Source organism: Vicia villosa, linkage group LG5 (assembly GCF_029867415.1).
Source record: "Vicia villosa cultivar HV-30 ecotype Madison, WI linkage group LG5, Vvil1.0, whole genome shotgun sequence".
In the NCBI taxonomy this organism is placed as follows: domain Eukaryota; kingdom Viridiplantae; phylum Streptophyta; class Magnoliopsida; order Fabales; family Fabaceae; genus Vicia; species Vicia villosa.
This window is the reverse complement of record NC_081184.1, coordinates 116,735,910-116,745,835: the sequence shown is the minus strand read 5'-3', so window position 1 is coordinate 116,745,835 and position 9,926 is coordinate 116,735,910. Positions and strand designations below refer to the sequence as shown.

Below are 9,926 nucleotides of genomic sequence, written 5' to 3'. Positions count from 1 at the left end.
CTCCCTCGTCGTTAAGCGATGGCGAGCAGTACTCGAGCTTGACAACCTTTCGATTCTCGGGATAGCGCAAAAGCGTGTTGAGCGACGGTATCAACTCCGCAAACGGCGTGTCGCGCGAGAAGCAAAATTGGAACGACATCGGGTAGCCGGTTTCAAAGTAGACGAATGCTAGGTGGGGGTAGGTTTGTGTCATTTGTGTTTTGTGGTGTGAAGAGGATGAAGAAGAGTGTGTAGTATTTATAGACTTATTGGAGCATTGATGGCCCAACAAACCTTATCCTGCCTCAGGGGACATTTCGGAAATGAACTTCCGAAAATAGGCTCTAGACATGTATATCTCGGAAGTTCATTTCCGAATTATGCAGAAACAGACTTAAATTTTACATTTTGTTGATTGCTTAGTGTGTTGTGTAAATTGAACAAATGAAATTGACATTAAACATAAATTAGACAAAGATGACATAAAACATACTTATATTATATATGTATTGAATCGGTCCGATTTTACATGATAAACAACAATACATACAAAAAATGATCGTTACAAACAAAAACGATCCGGAACGAACTAAAATTCACCGAACCAATCGGTGGATCCTAAGTCCAAAATAGGCACATCTTTCGACCGCTCTCTATTTTGCTCGCGCTCTTTGCTCATCATTTCTTCAAACTCCGTCATTCTCGAAACGAACGGATCCGGCCAAGTCTCCGCCTCATTTGAACGATGTGTCGTCCATTGACAAGAAGTAGCCGGTATAGGACAACCCGGTTTCAAAAACACTTGAACGAAGTGCCGCGATCGTAGGTACCCGATGCATATGATGCGGCCCGACGCGTCCAACTGCGGTCGACTATGAAGTGGAAAGAAAGTCTCACTTAGTCCAAACCTCGTCAAATCGACGCACACCATATCATATGCATTTGCTATAAGATGACCCATCTCGGGGAATGACATCCACTTCGAAACCGGAGCGATACCGGTAAGTGATGGAACAAGTGCATCATGAATTTTCGCAAACTTTTCTTGATTTTCATATAGTCGGCCGTAGATGTCCCGATAGGAAGTCAACTCCGCAATGAGTTCCCGTCGGACTAAAGTGTGATTATTTTCCCCTTTACCGAGCAAACCCGCAACGGCCCGATATCCACAATTGTCGTCGCCTCCAACATCAACGATGTTATCGATATATTTGTGCATAAAAAGTGGCATCTCATCAATGTAGACAATCGGTGATTTTTTGATCGGCGGTGTGCGAGGTGGCTTCGAAATACGGGCTCCTTTGTTACCACTACACTTAGACTTCGGTGTCTCATGAATTTCCGGGAACGATGCATCAACATGTTCAAAGTAGGAAGGAGATCGTTTTGTTGACGTGTCATCTTGTGTAATTTTGGAATTTTTCGGTGCACCTTTCGTTTTAACCGGTTGAGATGGCGGTTTCAAATCGGTGGTCTCCGGAAATGCGATCTTTCGCAATTGTTCTTTTATGTGCATTTTTGTTGTGTCGTCCGCTTTAGCAAACTTCTCCATTATCACTTCCAACTCGTCGGAGATGGTGATTTTGGAGTCATTTTCCTTCGGCGGGGCAAAATCATCAAAACGAAGTTTCTTCCAATGGTCGGCTACCTCATCCATGCGTATTGGTGAATTAAACTCCTTCTTTTTTGAAATTATACAAGCACACGGAAGGCCGTATGTAGTTCTTGTAACATCCCGATTTTTATTAATTATATTAGTAATTATATTATTTGGTGTTTTTAATAATTATTTGCTTAATTTAGTCATTTGTGATGTTTATTGAAATTTTTGTGTTTTAGGACAATTTAGTCGGTATTAGTTACGGATAGCGGACCAATATTTAATCGAAAAATTTAATATTTTTAGTATTAGAAATATTAATGAGTCAATATTTAGCATTTTGAGAATTTTTCGTGTAATTAAGATTTGACCGGAAATATGAGACATTGAGTTATTAGAGGATTTTATCGGTATTTATTTTACTATTTTATTTGACTTTATTTGGTGTGTCAATTAATTAATTGATTGTTAGATAGTATAATAATTGATTATATTAATTAACTTGGTGTGTAGATTTATGTCTATATAATTATTGGTGTTATTTAATTTAGTAACTAAAATATAAATAATATATAGTATATATTTTATTGGGCTTATTTAATGATGTTAGGAGTAAATAGGGAGTGTTATATTTAGGCCCATATAGCATATGATAGTAAGAGTCAATATGAGGGAGTGCCACATTTTCTTTCATTTTTCCTTTTCATTTTCGGATAGAGAGAGACAGAGAAAGAAAAGAAGAAGAAAAAAGGGAAAAGAGAAAGGGGAAGAACAAAGAGGAGCTAGAGTTTGGAGGAGACATTGAAGAGGTAAGGGGGAGAATCTTTATTATTATGAGTTAGTATAATTAGTTCAATGGGTAGATTAGAATTATTAGGTTGTTGTTAATTGAAACCCATAAAAATGTTATTTGATTGTGTATTTGCAAATGAAATTGGAAATTTATTTGGTAATAGAAATACTTTGTTAATATAATTTGGAATTTGTTTGAAATAAATGAAATTATGAAGTAGTATGAATGCTATATATATCATGTTCCATACTGTAGCGGAAAAGAAGAGAAAATATGCAGTGTTCTTTCTACTTCTTTTCTACTGTAGCAAAAATTCAATAGAAAGTGGGTATACCACTTAGTTTCAAATGACATATGTCTTATTAGCCACATACTGTAGCGCCAATTATAACTTGATTCATTTACCTACTGTAGCGAGAAAAAGAAAAGTATAATATAATTCAAAGAGTTCCGTTTTACCGAATATCCAAATTAAGCGGTATAATTAGTTGTCCGGAATTTAATAAAAATTTACAGGGTAGCTAAGTTTAATTAGTAGATTAGCATGGTGGTGTTATTTTGTTAAAATTGTGATTTTTAAGAATCGACCGAAATTGTGTTTTATTTAAATATTCTTTATAAATAAATTATAACAATTTAATAGAATTGTGAATAGAGTTGTTAGAGTTGTCAATAGAGTTGTTAGAGTTGAAAATAAGTTGTCAGAGTTGTTTTGAGTTATTAAGAGTCATATTTTTATTTGTTTTGCGTAATTTTGACATGTTTAGAGTTGTTAGTGTATGATGTCGGTGTTTCCTTTTTCGTTGAAACTCTAACAATTCATATCTTTTGAACCGTAACTCCGTTTGAGTCTTCGTTCGAAGCGTTAGAAAGCTAGCGCGATATTCTTTTCAATAAAAATGGTCTTGAGCGATAGAATGGTAGAAAGTGGAAATGAAATATAAATAGAAGTGAATTAAATTAATATAGTTTGATATTAATTGGTTAAACTAATAATTGAATTAATTGCGATGAGTCTATTTAATCATATTATGTTTGGACTTGGATAACTTATTCGGTTTATCGGTAAATTACGGTATTTTGAAAATTTGTCCGTAATTGTATTTTTGGCTCGAATATTTATGTTGAGAATAATATATTGCTATGACAATGATGTTGTTTTGATAATGTGTATATTCATATATATGTGGTAAATATGAATTGACATGAGATAATATGGATACTAGTGTTAATTGGACTTTGTGAATCGTAATTGATTAATTGGCCTTTTATATGTGAATGGTATGTATGTGTTGAGAATGTTGTGTACAATATTGTGGATAATTCATAGAGTGAATTATTGTGATATGCTAAATATTAAGATGGTAGAGATGATCTTAATTGCATATGTTGGATTAATATTGTACATACATTCATATCATGGTGTGCCTTGAAACAAAGGTGGTTTGCTTTGAAACAAAAGCGAGGCTTAGATTCTAGAGTGAATCGGAAGCGGAAAACTATATGTTTACATTTTGGTGGGCTTTGGTCTTGTCCGGACCGGAAGCGTGACTTGGATTCTAGATATTGAATCGGAAAGCGGTGAAACATTGGGTTCACATTGCGGTACCACATGCATAGCGTCACATATCTTGCATTGAGTCACATTAGAATTATGCGATAATTGATTATGTGAAGTTGATGTAGTTGTGATGTGTGTATGAGCTTGATAATTGAAATGAGTGATGTTTGAATGCATATTTGATTAAATGTGTGAATATGTGATAATTATGGTTGTGTGCGTAATTGAGAATATAATATTGGAATTGAAATATTATACTCTTTATACTTGTTGTATACTTGATAACACGTGAAATATCGATCAATTATTATTATCTACATGGCTATACATAGTGTGATTAATTACTTGAATTGTTGATTTAACCATTGTATCTTATTATACTTTCTTCATAATGATTCGTATTCTCACCCTTCTGTTGTAATGTTGCCCTCGTTTGGCGACATGCAGGTTCTGGAGTTAGTAGTTCGCGTGTGATCTTACTTGGAGTTTCTTCTGAGTTTTTGGAGATTAGGTAGTAAGTCGATGCTCTGGTCATGTAACACTGGGTAGACTAGTTATTTGAACTCATGTTTCTATTCCGTTATGTATTACGCTTGATTTGAGAACCTGTTATGTTATTACTTGATGTTTGATAGGCTCTTAAGCCAAATATTCCGAATTATGTTTTAATTTATGTTGATATGATTATTGAGACTTGATCATGGTATGGGACATGGATCATTTTATGAAACACATGAGTATTTAGTAGTTTCCGCTGTGAATGCATATTCTGGATAAAATATGATTAATTAAGAAGTGTTATTTGAAATGACCAGGTGTATCATATATTGTAGATAAATGATGTCGGTTTATAAAAGCTTTTAGTTTTTGAAAACATCGATGTGACACCCTTTTGAATTATATGCATGCTTATTCTCTGATTATATGCTTATTTATTTTGGGGTATAAAAGGGGTGTTACAGTTCTAATGGTGCACCCACATAAAGAACTATTCGTCCCCGTAGTCTCCGACCGCTTAGCTTCATGAAACAAAAAATTCAAACTCGTTCGAGATATGTTGTAAATCAATTGGGAGAATAGAATTTGGCCCTTATACCGGTGTTCCATAACCGTCTTGCTCCGACCGAACGATGTTTGAATTTCATTGTGTTGATTTTCAAGCATTTGGTTCACGGTGTCCCATCCCCGACACAAATCTCCCTTGCTATCACCCAACCACCTCTTGAAGACCGCATGTGCGGATTCAACTCGGTTAGTCGTGGTGCAACCAAGATGTCTAACTCGATTTGTCCAAGCGCACACGACTTTTTCTTTAACTTTGTCAAGAATGGTGGATTCGACATAATGACAAAATGTCCTAATGGAACCACACAAAGACCTAAAGTGTACCAATTTCTCGGTATACACTTCTTCGGAGTGTGCATCCAAAATTTCCTTCCATGCCGACATTATCCTTTCAACCACAACACCGGCTTTGATAACTTTACTGTTTTCATCCGGCCTATCTTTTGTCCCAACCGCGGGTTTCAACTTACTTCTCACGTTGCAAGTTATGTGATATCGACAAAGCATTGTCCCGGTCGGTGACAATGACATTTGGCATAACCTCTTGATCAACTAACAAAGACTTGCAAATTCCCAAGGCCCACGTAAAGTTGTCTTCTTTTTCACACTCCAAAAAAGCAAACCCCACCGAATAAGTCTTGTCCGTCGAGGTCACACCGACGATCTCTAGAAGTGGAAGCCTATACTTGTTTGTCTTGTACGTCGAATCCATGACTAGAACGGTTGGAAATGTGTTGAACAATTTGATACTTTCGGGATGAGTCCAAAAAATATCACGCACGGTAACTTTGTCCTCGGAGGTTCGGAAGCTTGAAACATAATTGTTATCGCCTAGAAGTTTCAAAAGTTGTTGCATTTCCGACCGAGGGCCCATATTTAAAACCTTGAGATTGTGTCGTTCATTGTAAACTTGCTTGTTTTTTGAAACGCTATCCGGTTTCTTACGCTTCAAATCGGCAAGTATGTTGCGAGGCGCCACTTTGACTATCGTTAGGTCCGATATCACTTTCCTCTCTTCGCGGGACAAACGACACGCCATTGGATGTCCGTGTAACTTGACATCCAAGGCATGATTATGAATTCCACAAATTACGGTTAACCGCCACAAATCATCAACCCTCCGAGTAGCACGCAACTTAAACGGACACCCGTACTTTCTCGATCCCGTGTCCTCGTGTTTTAGCACCCGGTTTAATTGTACATAACTACCACCCCGTTCGCAATTCAAAACAACGAAAGCTTTCCGCCTACTATTTCCGTTGTCCGACCTTAAAATAACAATTCCAAATCCATGTTTGTTAGCTTCCTTCCGAACCCAATCAATCAATTGTTCGCGATTACCGAAGCTCCGATCTTTTGTAAAATATTGCCGAACATCGACCGCATTAATCATAGGAGTAACGTCAATAACCGGATCGTTATTAACGTTGACAATTTCCGGAACTAATACTCCATCGTCTTGCACAATGTTGTCCGGATGCACCATACCTAACAAATGAATAAATTAGCAAAATTGGCCAAAACTGTTTTTTTTTAACTGCCAGGGCATATTTCGGAAGTTCATTTCCGAAATATATTAGGTAACATATATTTCGGAAATGAACTTCCGAACCATATCAGTTTTCAGCATAAAATGTATCAATCAATGTAGTGAAATAGGGGATGAAATGAGTGATGTTTACCTGAAATTGATGCTTTCTATGCTCCCTTTAACGTGATCAACGGTTTGAAACTTGATTTTAGGGCGAAAAATGGATGGAGATTGATTGGGTTTTAGAGAGGGGTTTGAGAAGTTTTGGAGAAAAATGATGAAATAGTGAAGGAGGGAAATTTGTATATGCAGCAATAGTTTCGGAAATGAACTTCCGAAAATATGCACGGATTTTGAATTTTTTTTGACTTCGGAAATGCATCTCCGAAAACACCAAAAATTGGGTGTTTTCGGAGATGCATTTCCGAAGTCAAAAAAATTCAAAAAAAAATAAACTTCGGAGATTCATCTCCGAAGCAGGGGTAGTTTTGGATTTTCGCTGGGGGTGACCCCATAGGGAGGTGGGTAAAGAAATTTTCATGTAAAATATCATATTTAGTTTAAAAATTTAACAACATTAAAAGAAATTGGTGTAAAGACAAATATTTCAAGAAACTAAAATTTTTTAATTTGATAGTTTTATATAAAAAAGATAATAATAAATTGAAAATAATATTTATAATAGACAAAATAGATTAAATAAAAAGCATACAAATAAATTCTTTTTTGACAATCATACTAAATGTTATTACAAGGAAATTGATGAAAATGGAAATACTATTAGCATTAAAAAAATTAATTTACTAAACATGAATGTAAAATATCATATTTAATAGTTTAAAAATTTAACAACATTAAAAAAAAATTGGTGTAAAGAGAAATATTTCAAGAAACTAAATTTTTTTAATTTAATAGTTTTATATAAAAAAGATAATAATAAAATTGAAAATAATATTTATAATAGACAAAATAGATTAAATAAAAAGCATACAAAGAAATTCTTTTTTGACAATCATACTAAATGTTATTGCAAGGAAATTGATGAAAATGGAAATACTATTAGCATTAAAAAATAAATGAGATAAAATTGTATAAAGAAACTACATAAATAACAAATGAGGTTAAAGGTATTGTAAACTAGTTTTACATAATTATTCGATAGAATTATACTCTTTAATCATGTTATCTCTGTATTGTTAAATGGAGAAAATTTATCTATAATTTTTTATGTGTGGTTTATCTTATTTGTTAATGAAAATGTGACAAGTATATTTTAACATTATTTCAGGAGAAAAGATAGGTGAAAATCACATGTGTAAGAGTAAATTATACACTTGTCGTATTCTTATTGAAAAATAGTACAAACCACATCTACAAAATTATAACTAAATATTTTTCTTTTAAAATTAAAAATGGGATTTGATTGGATACACTTTATTGATTCATTGATTGATTAACCATGTCTACTCCTTTTCTCATAACAAACATAAGGAAAACCAAATAAATTAGATAAAATAATAGTAGAACCTTAATTGGAAATATTAAACATATAATCATCTTAATAACATCCTTGTGAAGTAGATAAAAAGGCAAATATATAGAATGCGTAAGAATATTAAATAATGCTAAAGAAATTCAAAATTTATTCAAATAATTAAGATAAAATAAACAAATGTAAAATAATATAATACATAAATAAAAGTAAGGTAAATAAAGAAGGAATTATTGTCCAGTAAGTCCCATATAAAGTTGAAGAATATGCTGTGATATTCCTTGGGTTGAAAATCTATCCATCTTTCAAGTTCATCTTTTTAAAAGAAAAAGTATCACATGATTGACATATTTGGTCTATCACAAAATCTACCAAATTGGTACTGTGACCAGTGATTTTGGGATTTTTAAATGCAACCATTTTAGAGTACCTTCAATTTTGATCAATAAAAGTTATTTTTTATTGAAAAAAAAAAATAGTACCATGAGAGTCTAATTATCTGCTTTGATTGGCATTTGCAGCTATACATGCACGTTTTCTTCTTCTCCCACAATTTGAAGAAGCTACAAAAGGTAACAGTTGGTCGATCATAAATTTTCGTCACGATTTTGTAAATCCCACCATCAAACCAAACTATCAAACTGACTTCAATTTGACACATTACTATTATTATTATTATTATTATTATTATTATTATTATTATTATTATTATTATTATTATTATTATTATTATTATTATTATTAGGCAAAATATCCTTTTTGGTCCCTTAATTATATCCCAAGGTCCATTCTGGCCCCTTATCTTTAAAATGTGTCAAAGTGGTCCTTTAATTGTTCAAAAAAGTCCATGTTAGTCCTTTCCGTCCAATTTTTGTTAACGGTGTCAACTTTTTCATGCTGGCATATGACGTGGCAAAATTTTTTTATATTTAGTTTTTTTTATTACCAGGTCATTTTTATATAATTAAAAATAATTGTTTATTTTTTAGTTTTTTTCTGCCACCATCGTGAGCCTCAAGAACAACACGCCATCACCACCACAAACACCACCAACATCACCACCGCCACAACCAACACCACCACCAACCCCATTAAAGGAATCCCAATTTCTCTTCTTCATTGATTAAGCTTGAGAACCCGAACAACAACAACAACAACAACAATAAAAATCGAGTTGGGGTTTCTTTTGTTAATGTTTTTTCAGAGTTTTGAGAAAAATCCCAAATCGAAAGTTGTTGTTGTTGAATTGAAATGTTGTTATTGAAAATCGAGAAAACAGGATCCCAGAAGCAAGAAAGGAAACGAAATTGGAGAAAACAAAGAAGGACAAGTATGGATCTTCTACAGCACACTATGGTGTTAGGGTTTTGAAAATCACCTACACTATGAGAGATGGCTCCTAAACAACTCTCTTGCTTGTTTTCCCCTTGCGAGTATGTGATGAGATAGAAACTATGGATGATGCTAAGAATTGTTTATCCTTTATCCTTCGCGGTCCTTACAGAATATGAAGAGTGAGTGTTAAAAGCTTGCAAACTTATTAAAGAAGCTTTTCAACTCATAGCCCAAGCAGACCTGCAACTTTTTGATGAAGTTTTCGTTGATTAGTTCACCATAAAAGCCAAAATCCAAAATCAGATCTGGAAAATCAGTTTGCAACAACAACCACAAACTCAAAAAACCCAGTAACATCTCCAAACTCTAAGGCAAAAATTAAAAGATGAAACATGAAGCATCTGTGGCGGCGACGGCGGTGATAACTTAGATGTGGAATTTTTGGCGGTGGTATTGAACAAGAAGAAAAATAATTGGGCTCAGAAAGGTTGAAGAAGTTTATTTTTCAACGACATTCTTTGGCTTATTCCAATTTAAAATTCATCTAATTTCTACGAAGCTTAGAAAAAT

General features: G+C 33.8%; 1 long non-coding RNA gene across 1 annotated transcript; it reads left to right on the top strand.

Annotated features, from left to right (window-relative positions):
- The first annotated feature begins 2,246 nt into the window (after window positions 1–2,246).
- LOC131607105 (uncharacterized) lies at window positions 2,247–4,663 on the top strand. Its single transcript, XR_009285199.1, has 2 exons — window positions 2,247–2,388; window positions 4,381–4,663. It is a non-coding gene; the product is annotated as an uncharacterized LOC131607105 (long non-coding RNA).
- The last annotated feature ends 5,263 nt before the right edge of the window (window positions 4,664–9,926 follow it).